Source organism: Castor canadensis, chromosome 11, assembly GCF_047511655.1.
Source record: "Castor canadensis chromosome 11, mCasCan1.hap1v2, whole genome shotgun sequence".
Classification (NCBI taxonomy): domain Eukaryota; kingdom Metazoa; phylum Chordata; class Mammalia; order Rodentia; family Castoridae; genus Castor; species Castor canadensis.
This window is the reverse complement of record NC_133396.1, coordinates 13,305,609-13,321,925: the sequence shown is the minus strand read 5'-3', so window position 1 is coordinate 13,321,925 and position 16,317 is coordinate 13,305,609. Positions and strand designations below refer to the sequence as shown.

Sequence of the window (16,317 nt, the reverse complement as noted above, 5' to 3'; positions counted from 1 at the left end):
ATATGCTTTCCACAACTGCCTTAGGTGCCTCACCTATAAAACTGGATGACGCTATCCATCTACCACACAGAGGTTAAAGGAAAAAGGTTACAGATATGAAGATACCAAGTATACAGCACATCACTAATGTTAGTGATACTACCTTCCTCTAATCTTTCAGAAAGACCATGTTTTCAGTCTCAGGGTTTTCAACATTTTTCTTGGAATAAACTTTAATTTATTGGCGTTCATTGGTCATGGTCCTACTCTTATTAAATTTCATTCCGTTTTCGACTCCTTAAACAAGTTATTGATGTTCCCTGTCTCAAGTTACCAAAAAGAATTTTGCCACTGACACCACTGATTTCTGAACTTTTTCCCACTCATCCTCTCCTCTCCACACTCCTTCACACCGCAGGCCATTGGAGCTGAGAGCAACATTTTAAGACCCCCCAAGTTGGAACTGCACAGGTGTGAATCTCTGCATGGTACAAGTGGCTTTCTACCTGGTGGCCGGTGGCTTCAAGCTGATGGGGCCACAACGGGCTTCCAAAAGTCCCCGAGTGGAACACACAGAACTACAGAGAAGGGTCGGGGTCTGAGAGAAGGATGCCGGGGGTGGCCGGCACTGCCCCGCTGGGTGCCGAGGGCAGGGTCTGCTCCTCTCGTTGGTGGGGTGTGACCTCCCAGGCACTTCCCAGGGGAGACCAGAGGGTTCCACGGCCAGGGCAGGTGGGAGCGCGCAATTCTGCAAGGGGGCACCCAAGGCGCGTAGCAGGAGGAGCGGGCCTGGCTGCAGGGCAGCTGAGCGCGGTGGCACGGGTGTTGGGGAAGGGGAAGCAGGGAGTCCTCGCGCGCGCTTCGGGCGACCGTGTGCCCTCGAGGGTGCGCGGCCTGGAGGCTTGGGGCGAGCACGGTGTGCGATCTTGGCGCTGGCAGCTATGGTGCGCGAACGGACGGCCCAGGGAGCCCAGGCCCGCCGCGAATGGGTCCGACCGCGGACGCCTGGCCACGATCCCCACCATTCGAGCGCGCGGGCCAGGCCGAAGCCCAGCAGGGCTCTGAGGGACGACCCATCCCCACCGCTCCCACGGCGCCCCGCTTCAGGTCTCGGGGTCCCGCCCATTCACCTACCGGCGGAGCGCCGATCTCCCCAGCCAAGTGAGTGTAGCGAGGCCACCGATGTCCCGCCGCCCGACCCCGGCGCTCGAGGCCAACAGTTGCCAGGTCCCAACGGTCGCCCCGCCCCGGCCCCGCCTCTGAGCCCCGCCCCCGTACCGGCTTCCCAACGGTCCCCCGGGCCACGGTCACGCCCGCTGCTAAGACTTTGCCTCGCTTCGTGCTTCCTTTCTTTGGCCGCACAGCTACCCTTAATCCCACCCACTCCTCCAAATTCACCAATGAGATGGCTCATCCTGGCCTGCCCATCGTCCTACTCCCTAGCAACTATTGGCTAACGAGGCCTAGTTACCAGAAATGGGCATTATTTCCTAGCAAGGTTTACAGAGCTCTCCGGGCGAACTAATGGACAAAAAGGCGGAGACAGGCCGGGTGTTGGTGTAACTACACATGCAAGCTGCACTTCTGGCAATCTTCACCGGTTGCGTTCTTCTTGAGGTTACGGGACGGAAGGGCGACGGCGCGCATGCGTGGGCACTCCCAGCTCGGACTTCGGTTACCTTGGAGTCGTCCGGGCGCTCTAGCTCCTGGGCTTTGGTTCCGCCTCCTTTCTGCTGCGAGGTGGTAGCTGTTGAGGCAGAAGGTGGTGGGGTTAGAAATACGGTTTGTGGAACACTTACTGAGTAGTTGGCGCCGTGGAGTACCTGAGGATGAGTAAAAAGGTTACACTGCCTGCTCTTGAGAAGCTTGGGGAGCCAAGGGCCGGCACAGGGAAGACCACGTGTGTTGAAACACAGAAAGACCAAGACAGCGTGCAGCGGGCGTGGTGCAACCTCTTCCCGCCGATGGAGAAGCTGCATGGTGTGTGTGACGCGCTCCTCTCTGGGTGTGCAAGCTATAGAATCAGGAAAAGGAGAGCATTCCATAAGCTAAGAAATGACCTTGAGTTTGAATGTGCAGAGTTGTCAACAGAGCTTTCTGAGTGGGGGGAGGGGAAAGCAGAGGGAGGTAGAGGGGGACTGTCCTGGCATTGTAGAATTTTTTTTTTTTGGCAGTGCCGGGGTTTCAACTCAGGGCCTACATCTTGAACCACTCCACCAGCCCTTTTTTGTAATGAGTTTTTTCGAGATAAGGTCTCCTGAACTATTTACCTGGGGCTGGCTTTGAACTACAATTCTCCTGATCTCTGCCTCCTTATAGATGATCAATATAAATTGATCATCTGTAAATTTTGGGGGGGGGGGCAGCATGGGATTTGAACTCAGGGCCTCATGCTTGTTAGTGTGAGGAAAACAGTCTTTTCTATCAGTGTGTCGCCATCTTTGCTGCTCACAGCTCTAGGTTCTTGTTCACTGAGCTCCGTTTTCCCGCAGAAATTACTACCTTCCCCTACCCCCAAATTCCAAGTGCAGCATCAGCCACAAGCAGATTATGCACCCGAATCGACCAATCCTAGTAAAAGGGGCAGGACCCCACTTCGTCAGGAATAAAAATGCAGACCTATGGTCTCCTCCTTGTGCTTGCTGTGCCTGTGTGTTTGCGCACCCTTCTGCAGAAGTAAATGTTGCCTTGTGGAGGCAATTCTCTGTTCCTGTGCCTTCCATTGTGACTGGTGGTCTTTGTGATCTTTCTAATGTTATATCTAACATTAGGCAGGTGCTCTCCTACTTGAGCCACCCCGCCAGCCCTTGTAGGATGTTTAAGAGCATTTTCCTTTTTTTTTGGTGGTACTGGGATTTTTGAACTCAGCGCTTTATGCTTGCTAGATGTTCTACTGTTTGAGCCATGCCTCCTTTTTTTGCTCTGGTTATTTTGGAGATAGGGCCTCACTTTTTGCCCAGGCCAGCCTAGACTACTGTCTAGGCTTACACTTCCTATCATGCTGGGATGACAGGCACATACCAGTATGCCCAGTGTCTTCCATTCAGATGAGATCTGGCAAACTTTCATTTGCCCAGGTTGGCCTGGAAATGTGATCCTCTTGATTTCAGCCTTCCAGGCAGCCAGAATGACAGATGTGAGCCACTGATGCCTAGCTATTGAAGAGTATTTTTGACCTCTGTCCACTAGGTATAATGGCACTCCCCCACCTTCCCTGTGTGACAACCAATGAATGTCTCCAGTTTTTGCCAAATGTCCCCAAGGGCGCAAAGGTCCCCAGTTGAGAACGCCTGCAGTCTAACTCTATAGAATAGGTAGTATTATTCCCACTTCATAGATGGGCAAACTAACTGAAGTAACAGTTAGTTAGTTAGTTAGTTAGTTTGGACAGAAGTAACTCGCCCAGGTGCACTCTGCCAGGTCCTGCATGCAGGACTCCACAAAGACATTGGGCTTCACAGAGCCAGCTACCCATCAGTTCTACAGAAGAGTGATGAAGAGTGAGTAAGGTTTGCACATCTGTGAGAGAATGCTATTCTTGGGTCACTTTTCCTTTTCTGTTTGCCTTGGATAAAGAAAATTTCTTAGGGCTTTTAGTCAATACATTGAGAAAGTGGCTGGTGAATCATCTGAGTGTCTGGGGCTCTCAGGCCCCACAGCCCTGTGAGATCTGGAGTTACACTTGAGAAGAATGCTGACATGAGGCTGAGATGGGACATAACCAGAAGCTGGGGGAGATGCATTTTTACTTATCGCAGCAGGGCCTTGCTCAAGGCTGCAACCAGTTTGGACCTGCCTCGTTATTGCCATCTCAGTGCAGAGATCTGGGCAGGGGGCAGGGAAGCAGGAGAGAGTGGATGAATGCATGCAGGCAGTGGTATGATGGAGCTATCTTCCCAGAACGAGGTCTGTGACCTCATGTTGGAAGCTTGAAACTGGATTTAATGGTAGTATTTACTCCATGGAAACTGGCCAGTGGTATAAGCCAGGACTTCTCTTTGCCTAAACTGATAAACATTTATCAGCCTGTTAGTTCTGGCCCTTGCCTGCTGCCCAGTCTTACTCCACATGGGGAGATAGAAGTGACATCATGAACCACAGAGTCAGTGGGGAGAGGAGCGGCTGTGGTGATTCGAGTGAGGAGAAGAGTTGCCAATCTTGGCAAATGGTGGAGCTGCCTAGATAGGGGAATCTGTGGGGCACTGGGCAAAGATAATCTTACCAAGAGCACTTGGTCCCGGACATACCTTCCTAGACCCCTCCCCCGACTTTGAAGCCCTCTTCAGGATACCTGGCTTGACTCAAATTCTTCACTTCCTGATGGGTTTTCCCCCTTCTCAGTCACCTCCCTACCTCCAATCTCCTTCCCACACCATCCCCAGCCTTTCTGGTTGATTCAGTTCTCCTAAGAGCCAGCTGCTGGTGGCTTATGCCTGTAATCCTAGCTACTTGGGAGGCTGAGATTGGGAAGATCACAATTTGAGGCCAGCCTGGGCAAATAGTTCACAAGATTCCCATCTCCAAAATAACCAGAGCAAAATAGACTTGGAGGAGTGTGGCTCAAGTGGTAGAGAGCCTGCTTTGCAAGCATGAAATCCTGAGCTCAAATCCCAGTCCCATTGAAAAAAAAAAAAAAATTCTCCCAAGAGACCACTTAGGTCATGTTGTTCACTCCCAATATCCCAGCATCTCCTGCCCTCCAATATTTCCCTACTTTAGCCTCTTCCTTTCAACATGCAGATTCAATCAAGCCAAAAACAAACAACCAAACAACCATTCCCTTACACTGTTTCCAAGTGTCTGCTTCATCTTCCACTTGAGTGTACCTCTTGCAGTGTGGTTTCTGCCCACCACCCCTTCTCTCCATGGACATCCACTAACTGCCTCCTGGGAGATGTCCTCATCCCAGCTCCTATCTGCAGCCTATCTCCATATAATGCACTGATCACCTATGTGTCAGGCTCTGGAGAGGGAGCACAGAGCCTCCAGAACTGTCCCTGCACTCAGAGGGCTTCCTGTCTGGTAGGTGGGCAGATCTGGAACCAGTCACTAAAGGTAAGAATTAAAGTCATCCTGAGGAGTGAGGGCGATGAAAGGAGGGAGGAGAGATACAGTGTACTGCGTCAGGCAGTATCCAACCAGGGAAATAGATCCTACTCAGTTTTCAAACAGCATTTAATGAGAGACTAGGTTACAGAGTGGATGAAAGAGTAGAGAAGGCAGCAAAATGACCAGGAACTCACTACTGTCCTCTGGTTGGGAGGGACTAGATGGGGCTCGGGGCCTGGGTCACTTGAAAGAAGCTGGAACCACAGAGCAGACACACCTACTTCTGTAGCTCCCACTCAAGACCAAGAGGATAGTGGGAAAAATCTGGATTTCTCTTGCCTTTCACCTTCTAGTTTCCTACCAGAGCTTCTCACTGGCCCAGGAGCCCTTAGGTGTCAGTCACCTATAGTGCAGTGCAGAGTAGAGTTGAAGGCTGGAGGGGAGGACACAAAGCCCAATGCCAGCAGAGGTAGGGGTGGGAGAGGATAAGGGGGACCACTTAGTGGAGGAGCTTAGCGAGGGTATCCTGGAGGAACTAAGCTGTGCCTAAAAGAAGGAAAATAAAAGAGGGGAAAAGGAGCTGGAGGTATGGTTCAAATGATAGAGCACCTGCCTAGCAAATTCAAACCCCAATGAAAAAAAGAAAGTGTGTGTGTGGGAGGATTACCAGCAATCACTGGCATATGGGGCCAATCCTGATTCTGAAATAATGTGCTTTCTGTCTCTTTCCTTCTCCTTGTTAAAAATTGAGGCACTTTCTATGTTCACCCCTGAGCCCCTCACTTCTCTACCCTCCCTGCCTTGGAGTTCTTATCCATTCCTTACTTCACTGAAGCACTCTGCAAATATTAATTGAGCATCTACTGTGTGGTAGGCATTTGACTAGGCCTTGGTGATAGATGAATGAGTCACGATGTGTGCCCTCAACAGTGGAGTTAGGCATGGTTGCTATATAATGTGAAGGGCAGAAGGAACCCCTGGGTGAGGTAAGAACACATGGAAGAGATCAAAGAAGGCTTCCTGGAGAAGGTGATACTTGAACTGCTTCTGCCAAGGATACTAGCAGTGAGCTAGATGAATGAGGTAGAAAAGCAGAAGGAGTAATGCATAAAGGCATGAAGACAAGGGATAGTCGGGTGCTGGTGGCTCATGGATGTACTCCTAGCTACTTGGGAGGCTGAGATTGGGAGGATTGAGGTTTGAGGCCAGCCTGGGTAAATAGTTTGTGAGACCTACCTACAAAAGTAGTCAGGGCAAAATGGACTGGAGGTGTGGCTCAAGCAGTAAAACACGTGCTTTTCAAGCTCCTGCTTTGCAAACCCAAAGCCCTGAATTGAAACTCCAGGCTCACCAAAAAAAAAAAAAAAAGCAAATAATGTAATTAAATAAAAATGAAGACAAGAGACTGTCGAGACACATTTGGGGAACTGGACGTCAGATGTCAGATGCCAGTAACGGAGAGAGATACAGCTGGCCTTGCGGTCTGCCACCTAGACTATGGTGGACTCTACAGGCCATATTTGGTTAGGTTAGGCTGAGGAAAAGACAAATCACATTGCTAGAATGGAATCTTAGAACAAATTCTCTATCTGCAATGTGTGAGTGTGGGCGGGTGGTGACAACGGACTTGGAGGTCAATGGAGGCTTTGTAGTGAGACATGATGGAGCTGCACTAAGGCAGTGGTAGGGAGGACAGATTAGCAAAATAACGTAGAGGGCAGAAGGAACTCCTGTCCCCTTGCTGGGACAGATTAGCAAAACAGGGAGAGAGTCAGTGTTGAGCAACTGAATGGAATGGTGCTGGTGCTGTGTGGATGGGGATAGAGAAGTGTCTGAAAGGCTGAGGTCGTGAGCCATAGGTGGAGAGAGGATCTGCGCTAAGTACCAACTTTTGGGACATAGTGTATCTGAGCTTTCTCTGCCCTTTCCACTGTTTTCACTCGGTTGTTGACCCCTAAATTAGTATCTTCAGTTCTGATCTTGATCCTGACCTCCAAGCCAGAATTTCTACCCTCTTGCCACCTGGGATCTGCAACTCTACACTGTCCTCCAAATTGTTCCTTATTTATGTTATGTTAATGACATCGCCACTAACCACAGGCATCTCCATGCCTCTTGCTGTACCAAGTCATGTTGAGTTGATCTCCATAATTCTCTTTGTCAGAGACCGTCCTCTGTCTTCATGATTGCTGGGGCCTTCATGATAGCTCACCTTTTCCTCTTTCTCCCTGTCATTTCCATGCCAGTCCTTCCTACATGGTTTGTCACTCCCCTGCTCAAAGCTTTCAGTGGCTCCCTATTGCCTACTGACAAAGGTCAAGCTTCTTATTGGTTCTTAAAGTCCTCACAGTCTAATCTAAATTCACTTCTTTTGGTTTTATTTTTCACAGCTTCCCTGCAGACCCCCTTCTGAACTACTCGCCATTGCCCTAACCACCTGTTTGTGTATCCAAATGAAGGCTTCCCTGCAGACAGAAATGTACCTTCACCTCTGCCTGTCAAATCACACCCATGTGTCAAGTCTCTGATGAAATGCCTCCTCTTCAAGGATCAAACATTTCCCAGCTATTTATCTGCCTGTCTTAACTCTCTTAACACACAGTATGTACCTTGATGGCAATTTATAATCACCACATGGTGTGTTGGCATTTAGTAAACGTGTTGAATTGAATTGGTTTGAGAACCTTTCCTCAGATCAAGAACTTGTGTAGTTCTTTATTGTTAGCCACTTCAGAAGCCTGTTCCTAGTGACTTCCCAGGTTCCACGTTAGATATCTAATCTTATTTCCCTACTTTTAGCCAAAATATGTCCCGCATTCAATATCAACCCTTTTCTAAAAGTGCGAAAAATATAAAAATAAATAAATCCATCTTCCTTTCTCTCCAGAAGCATGCCAACTCCCAAGATGGATAAACTACACATAGTAACAGCTAATACAGTGTTACCTTAAAACATATCTTTTGCTCATGTGGTAGCCAGTCTTTTATGATCAAAAGTCTGATTTTATTCATAGTGGTGACCTGCTTGGTTTGAAATGCTTCCCCAGCTCTCATGAACCTAGGGTGACTATGTTACTGAATTCCAGTCAGTGAAATAGATGGATCTGGAAGTCTCTGGGTCAACCATAGGAGCCAACTCAGCTGGCACATGCCCTTTTGTCTCTTGCCCTTTTCCCTATGCCTTTCTTCTGTCTTGAATGTGGGCCTAGAGCCTGGAGGTGAAGCAGCCAGTGTCTAAGCAGAAGAATGAAACCTTTGTGATAGTAGAGCAGAAAGCTACATGACCCTTGAGTCATGTGTTATATGACATGGAATTGTCATACAACCAGGGATGCACACCCCCTAAGGACTATTCACTTTCAGTGTCTGGCTATATGATTAAGCCACTAGAGCTGGGTTCTGTGACATGCAATACTGGCCAGTATGGTGAGATTTGTAGGATTTCCCAACAGTGAAAAGTAGCCCTAGAATCGAGTGACACTGGCAAACCTTAAAATGTCCTTAGTGTGTTTTTATTATGGTTGGGTAACATATGGAAAGAAAAGCTAGGTCTGCAGCCACTTCTGTTTTCTGGGAAATGAACCTCCCCTGGGAAATCTTGGAAGGGATGAATGACTCAATGAACTGGAGCACATACCAAGAATGCCAGTCAAAAGTTGTGTGACTCCCCCAGCTAATGGCCTGATCAGGAGCAAGATAATGTTTTGCCCAAATAAGTGAAATAAAGGATGCTCAAATTAGGTGGAGGGAAGCCCCAGGTGTCAAGAATCAGAGATTAGACAGCCCATCTATGGAGATGTGCTTCCAACAACCCATGCCATGCATACAGGGCTTTCCATACGCCATGGATCCCCTGAGAGAGGTGTAGGGTCCCCAAGTGGTTCACTTGAAGGTATGGGGTGGGCCACACCTCTAAGTCACACTGGAACCATGCTGATCTAGTTCTTTTTCTAATTCTCATCTTTTGTGTCTATTTCTTAAATAGTTGATGTGTGTGTCTTAGAGAAATTTCAGAAGAGCATGCTTTTGCCATCTCTGGTCTCAAGAGATGGAAGCTACCATTCTCCCCTGCTTTTGTGTATTTTTTCTAGATATAGTTTATGTGTCTGTAAACACACACATCCATATAGCTCTTTTAAGAAATTAATGCAAGCATACTGTACAAGACTGCTTTATACCTTGCTTATTTCACTTAACACATCAGTGAGTTCCACATACTACACATAGAGCTGCCTCATTTTTATAAAGACTGCATTTACAAAGATTCCATTATATGATAGTAATTTACCTGGTCCCCTCTTAATGGACTTACCTGTTTCCAACCATTTCCTAGAATAAGAATTGCTAAAGTCAATATCCTTGTACCTATTTCATTTTGCATATTAATTAATCCATGTAGTCAACAATATTTATTGAGCACTACTGTGCACCAGGTCCACTCTGGGTGCAAGGAATAGAGCAGAGAACCCAAGGAAGGGAGTACTTGATCACACTGCTGCATTTAGAGTGGAGAAGAGCCACAGGAGAAATTCCTAGAAGTGGGTCACACTTTCTTTTAACCCTAATTAAGTCAAAAAGAAAGGCTTATTATGAAAATGAGAAAAACTCACTTTGGTGACAATGTGTATACTTTCTTTCTTTTTGGCAATATAGGTGTTTGAACTTAGTATCTTGTACTTGTGAAGGACAGACCGCAGGAGGTCAAGAAGACACTTCTCCCCAGGAAGCGCTGGTCTGCATCTGAAAGACATCTCCGCCCTCAGGCAATACACCAAAAAAAGGCTCTGAAACCCAATCCCCACCCTGACCCACAGATCCACTGGTTTCCGGGTCCCCCTGCATTCCTCACCATGCACTCCTTCTCTTCTCTACAAATAAAATCTTTCCGACCTCTGCTGCTACTAGAGTCTGCCTGTGCTTTTATTCTGAGTTGACCCAAGAACCCTGAACACCTGAAATTCCTGTGCATGTCATCTGTGCATCACTTGCTCAGCAGGTGCTCTACCACTTGAGCCACACTCCCTACCTGTTTACTTTAGGTTTTGGGGGTTTTTTTGTATGTGTGTGTGATACTGGGGTTTTCCTACACTTTGAGCCACTCTACCAGCCCTTTTTTTGATAGGTTTTTTTCAAGATAGAATCTTGAGAACTGTTTGCCTGGGCTGGCTTTGAATTTATCTCTGCCTTCTGAATAGCTAGGGTTACAGGCATGGGCCACATATGCCCAGTCTTTAGGTGTTTTTTAAAATAGTGTCTGAGGCTTATGCCTGGTCCATCTTAGGCTACCATCCTCCTATTTATGTTTCCGCATAGCTGGGATGACAAGTGCCCACCACTGAACCCAGCTTTTTATTGATTGAGATATGAGTCTCACAGACTTTTTGCTGGGCTGGCCTCATTCCCATCTCTGACTGAGTAGCTAGAACTACAGGTGTAAGCCACTGTGCTGGCTCCAATATGTCTTGAAGGCCCCTCAACTTGTTAACCTCTTTAGGACAGAGACTGTTATCCTCAGAGTTAGAGTCTTTGCTTGGCGATAGAACCTAGCTAGAGTTTAATAACAATGCTTGGTTGTTACTGAACTTATTATTACATAGCAAATGACACTGGTTTTCCACCTCCCGTCAAAGTATGAAGGTTCCTTGCAAAATAAGTTTTAAAAAAGATGAGAGAATTGAGAGAAAAATGTTAAATAAGTAACAACATAGGTGGAACTCAGGTGTGATATTCAAATGACCAAGGTTAGGAAATCACTGGATTAAACAAAGGAAGGAGAAAAGTTTAGGCCCTTTATCCTATATTGGATGCTAATTTTTGTATCCTTACTTATTTTTGGGATTGAGATGGTCTCGCCTCCATTTTTTTCTAGACAGCTTATTTGCTTTTCCTTCATTACTATTAATTATTTGTTCAGTAATTCTTATGCTTAGGTTTCACTGAGCTTCTGGTCATGAAAGTCTTTTGTAGTGTTTAAGAAACTGTCACCAATTTGTATCCCCTCAGAAAATCTCTTTCACTCAAATCTCCCAGATGCCCCAGGCTCTTTGTCACTCCTGGCTTTGGAGATTCTTCTGCCAGGGACCTTAATATACAACCCAATAGAACAATAATGTCTCCATTTATAAATCAGCAGCCATTTTATCCTCAGACCTCACTTCAGAAACTTCCAAAGACAGCCCCGCCCTTAAACAGAAAATCCTGTGCTCTAAGACAGCCTCACCCCTACCAGAGACTACTACACATGCACTAACTTCCTTAACCTCCCCTTTCCATAAAAGCCACGCCTGGCCCAGATTCGCTGCTGCACCATCATTTCCCCGGCCAGTCTGGCAGTTTGGGCCTGCCGTTAAACTTTGCTCTAGGGATGTGAGACTTTTCTCGTGAGCTTTCTTTGTGAGCAGCGGTTTTCCTAACACCACCCTTAGTCAGATTTGTATTATCTGGCCCAGTAATTTTCTTAAAATATAACACGAAACCACCAAACCCAAAGAAGCCTTCAAGGAGATCTCAAAGCCAGAACCTTCTGAACAATGCCCACAACCACCCTTGGGCCTGTAATCACCCACAGCCTGTTAGCTAAAGACAGAAACAATTAGCTTCATGGTTGGAACTGTAAACAAGGGCCTTTCACAGATGTGCTCTCTGTGCCAAGTAGGTGGTAACAAAGCTGTGGCTGTTAGCTTTCTCTGGGGCACAAGCCCAGAGGTGGGTGGTCCCTCAAGGTCCAGGGGCAGAGGAGTTTTCTGGTGGCCAAGGTTGAATGGAGGGGTGAGAGGCAAGAAGGACTCCAAAAAATGGAAGGAACATAAGGGGGCTTAGAAAATAAGAAACAACATAGACAAACGCCATCCATTACATGTAAAGTCCCTGATTACAATTAATTATAGAGGACACACCAGGTAACAGGCACTGATGTAAATATTTCATAAATGCTAAGTATTTCATGAAAGTAATTCATAAATGCTCTAAACCTTTTGGCTTGCTCATAAAATTTTTTGAGGACCCAAAGAGATTTTGTTTATGTAGATTATATCTGGTGTTGAGGGGTATATGTTTAACAATTGGTTCTTTAGGGAAAAGTCCTGATTTGTAGCATTTGCCAATTTCCATGGTGTAAATACTTCCACCAGGGTCAAGTTTAAGATACAAACTTGACATTACTGAATGTGAAGTGGAAAGAGATGTTTGCAACTTGTCCAAGCTGGTGCAAGCTGGCTCCAGCATACTGATGAAATATTTATTAATATTTAAGAAATATTGATTTTAAGAAATTAAAACTGAAAAATTTAAAACATGCTTCTGTCAAAAATACCAATGACAAATCCATTACATATATAACATTCTTTATGAAAACAACTGTATTTTGCAAAATAAGAAAATAATTAAAGGAATTTCTTTTTTTTGGTGAGACTGGAGTTTGAATTCAGAGCTTTGCACTTGCAAAGGTGCTGTACTGCTTGAGCCACACCTGCAGTCCTCTTTGTTCTGGTTATTTGGGTGATAATCTTGAGAACTTTTTGCCAAGAATGATATTTTATATTTTCCCAAATCCCTTTAAAGAATGTTTAGCTTAATCAAAGACACCTGGATTCATATGGCTGCCTTAGATCTGCCATATGTCATACATTGTGTGGTCTCTGGAAAACTCCACTAGAGAGCAATCAAGGTAAAGAATGTCTTTGTCTTAGTATTATTGTGGAAATGGTTTTGTCCTCATGACCTCCTGAAAGAGTCCTGTGGTGCTTGCTTCAGCAGCTCATACACTAAAATTGGAATAAACAGAGATTAGCATGGTCCTTGTGCAAGGATGACATGCAAATTCCTGAACTGTTCCCCTCATTTTTAATTAACTGATTAATTAATTTTGGCCATACTGAGGCTTGAACTCAGGGTCTCATGCTTGCTAGGCAGGTTTTCTACTACTTGAGCCAGTCTACCAGTCTCCATATTTTTATTTTAAACTGAGAATAAAAATGTTACTTTGGGGAAAAAAAAGAGTCTTGGGGACTTCCAGGGGGACCACACTTTGAGAGAAGTGCTATAGTAGTGAGTTTAACGTTTCCATATAGCCCAGGTAGGTTTCTTATAGTCCCATTTTACAGCCAAGGAAACAGAGGCACAGAGCAGTTAAGTAAGTTACTCAGGGGCACCTTGATAGAAAGTGGCAAGGAAGATTCAAAACCCAGTCAGTTTACACAGATTGGGAGTTGAGTTGGTGCCTACCACTTACCAGATGTGTGATCTTGGGGAAAATTAACCTCTCTGAGGCTGAGGTACCGTGTGTTGACTAACCTGTTGATTCCCGCCCCTCCCCTTCCGCACCCTCACCCAGGTTAGGTTGTCCTTGGCTACCTCTTCCAGCACCCCAGTCTCAGTGATGGCCTCTTCTCTGTTCCCTTACTGTTTGCTCTTTTCTCTGCTTACATAGCACTTTATCTCACTCTGTTGTGGCATTCTTTAATTGCCCTGAGGACAGACATCACATCTACCTTGATTACAGTTGTACCACTGGGGGCTGAAACAGGTACTAGAAAATCTTTGGTGAAGGAGGAAATGAATAGGTTAATGAATATACATTTTGCAAGGTGGCAGTGTCAGTGGGACCAAGGTGGGGCCCAAAGAGGTCCCCAGAGGCAGGGGTCAGCTCTCTGGAACCCAGCTACCAGGGTTGTGACCTTGTCACGGAAAAGAACTTTAGGACACATTGAGGTAGAGACCAGGGAAGTTTATTAGTAAAACAAAGGAAAGGAAAGGACAGTACAAGTACACATTTAGACAAGGATGCAGGCACACGAAGAGATGCTTGCTGAGTGTTTTAACATTAAGGATGTTAATGCAGCGAGGGAGTAGGGCAGGGGATTTAGTTTACACATGCCTTTAGATTAACTGTCCTCTTTGTTCTGAGCATCTGGTGCATTCAATCATTTTTGTAGTTAGGATGTTTGACGTTATCGATGGAGATACTAAGTTTGGTCTGTTCTCTTTGAGTATACCTTTAAGTAAAGAGTGTGTTTTCACTAAGAATGTGTTTTCACTAGATGTTCCTTTCAAGACAAGTGTCCTTCCTTAAGATCAGTACTTTTCTTTTGCAAGCATTTCTGTGATCAAAGGAGTCCTTTTTACCAACTATTTTTCCCAGGATAAGCATCTTTATTCAAGATTTGCTTTACCTGGTTCTTAGAACACAGGAAACAGTCAGGCACTGGTGGCTCACGCCTGTAGTCCTATATGCTCAGGAGGCAGAGATCAGGAGGGTTGTGTTTCACAGCCAGCCCAGGAAATAGTTTGTGAGCATATGTGGTTTAATAGTTAACTTCTGGGTAAAAAAGGATAAATTTTTAAACTTCTGTGCTCTGAAAAGCAGCAAGTAGCACTACTGAATGCAGGAACAATCATGCCTGAAAGGAATTCATAGCTCTTAGAACGATGCTGGGAGGACACCATTTTCAGTATCACATCCTATACCCACGTTCTCAGTGTGCCAAGCAATCTGGCAGTAAGTTCATGAACTTCTGATATTCATTATAGAATGTAATGTTGGTCTCCAACATGTCCCGCTTTTTATTTTTACAACAGAGTAAGCATAATAAGCTTCGGGATCAGTTGTTCTCAGGACACAAAAACATAAGCGCATAATTATAATGACAGCTCCAAGTAAGCTAAATACATGCATTTTAAAATATTCAGAAGGGTTTAAAGATGTTATACTATCAGCAATTCCTTCCCAAATCTTTTCTCCACCTATTACTGGAATTTTAGCATTCCCCATGCTAACAATTGTTCTTGGGTTGTTATTCTTCTCTGTCCAGCTTGGCAGATGCACTGCTGGTAATAGCACTCACCATTAAAAAAAGATTAGCTGGAGTTTGAGGTTGGCTCAAAGTCTTAAGTTGCCTCTGAGTTTCCTCCATTGCCTTTTTAAAAAAATTTTCTTTTGTTAATATGTGCATACACTGTTTGAGTCATTTCTGCCCCCTTCCCCCCACCCCCTCCTTTACCCCCCCCCGCCCCCTCCGTCTCCCCCCTACCCCCTCGCTACCAGGCAGAAACTATTTTCCTCTTATCTCTAATTTTGTTGTAGAGAGAGTATAAGCAACAACAGGAAGGACCAAGGGTTTTTGCTAGTTGAGATAAGGATAGCTAAACAGGGAGTTGACTCACATTGCTTTCCTGTACATATGTGTTACATTCTAAATTAATTCTTCTCGAACTAACCTTTTCTCTAGTTCCTGGTCCCCTTCTCCTATTGGCCTCTGTCGCCTTAAAGTTTCTGCATTAATTTCTCTGCATTGAGGGCAACAAATGCTGTATTGTTTTTTGGGTGTCTTACCTATCCTCATACCTCCTTTGTGTGCTCTTGCTTTATCATGTGATCAAAGTCCAGTCCCCTTGTTGTGTTTACCCTTGAACTAATGTCTGAATATGAGGGAGAACATACGATTTTTGCTATTTTGGGCCTGGCTAACCTCGCTCAGAATGATGGTCTCCAATTCCATCCATTTGCCAGTGAATGATAACATTTCATCATCTTCATAGCTGCATAAAATTCCATTGTGTATAGATACCACATTTTCTTAATCCATTCGTCAGTGGTGGGGCATCTTGGCTGTTTCCATAACTTGGCTATTGTGAATAGTGCCGCAATAAACATGGGTGTGCAGGTGCCTCTGGAGTAACCTGTGTCACAGTCTTTTGTGTATATCCCCAAGAGTGGTACCACTGGATCATATGGTAGATCTATGTTTAGCTTTTTAAGTAGCCTCCAAATTTTTTTCCAGAGTGGTTGTACTAGTTTACATTCCCACCAACAGTGTAAGAGGGTTCCTTTTTCCCCACATCCTCGCCAACACCTGTTGGTGGTGTTGCTAATGATGGCTATTCTAACAGGGGTGAGGTGGAATCTTAGTGTGGTTTTAATTTGCATTGCCTTTATTGCTAGAGATGGTGAGCATTTTTCCATGTGTTTTTTGGCCATTTGAATTTCTTCTTTTGAGAAAGTTCTGTTTAGTTCACTTGCCCATTTCTTTATTGGTTCATTAGTTTTGGGAGAATTTAGTTTTTTGAATTCCCTATATATTCTGGTTATCAGTCCTTTGTCTGATGTATAGCTGGCAAATATTTTCTCCCACTCTGTGGGTGTTCTCTTCAGTTTAGAGACCATTTCTTTTGTTGAGCAGAAGCTTTTTAGTTTTATGAAATCCCATTTATCTATGCTATCTCTTAGTTGCTGAGCTGCTGAGGTTCCACTGAGAAAGTCCTTGCCTATACCTATTAGTTCCAAAGTATTTC

At 45.3% G+C, this 16,317-nt stretch overlaps 1 long non-coding RNA gene and 1 other non-coding gene across 2 annotated transcripts; both read left to right on the top strand.

Moving 5' to 3' along the window:
- Window positions 1–1,326: 1,326 nt before the first annotated feature.
- LOC141413687 (uncharacterized) lies at window positions 1,327–9,922 on the top strand. The gene is made up of 3 exons (XR_012438470.1): window positions 1,327–1,959; window positions 7,419–7,629; window positions 9,682–9,922. It is a non-coding gene; the product is annotated as an uncharacterized lncRNA (long non-coding RNA).
- Window positions 9,923–12,767: 2,845 nt separating this feature from the next.
- LOC141414349 (U6 spliceosomal RNA) lies at window positions 12,768–12,870 on the top strand. Its single transcript, XR_012439402.1, has one exon. It is a non-coding gene; the product is annotated as a U6 spliceosomal RNA (small nuclear RNA).
- The last annotated feature ends 3,447 nt before the right edge of the window (window positions 12,871–16,317 follow it).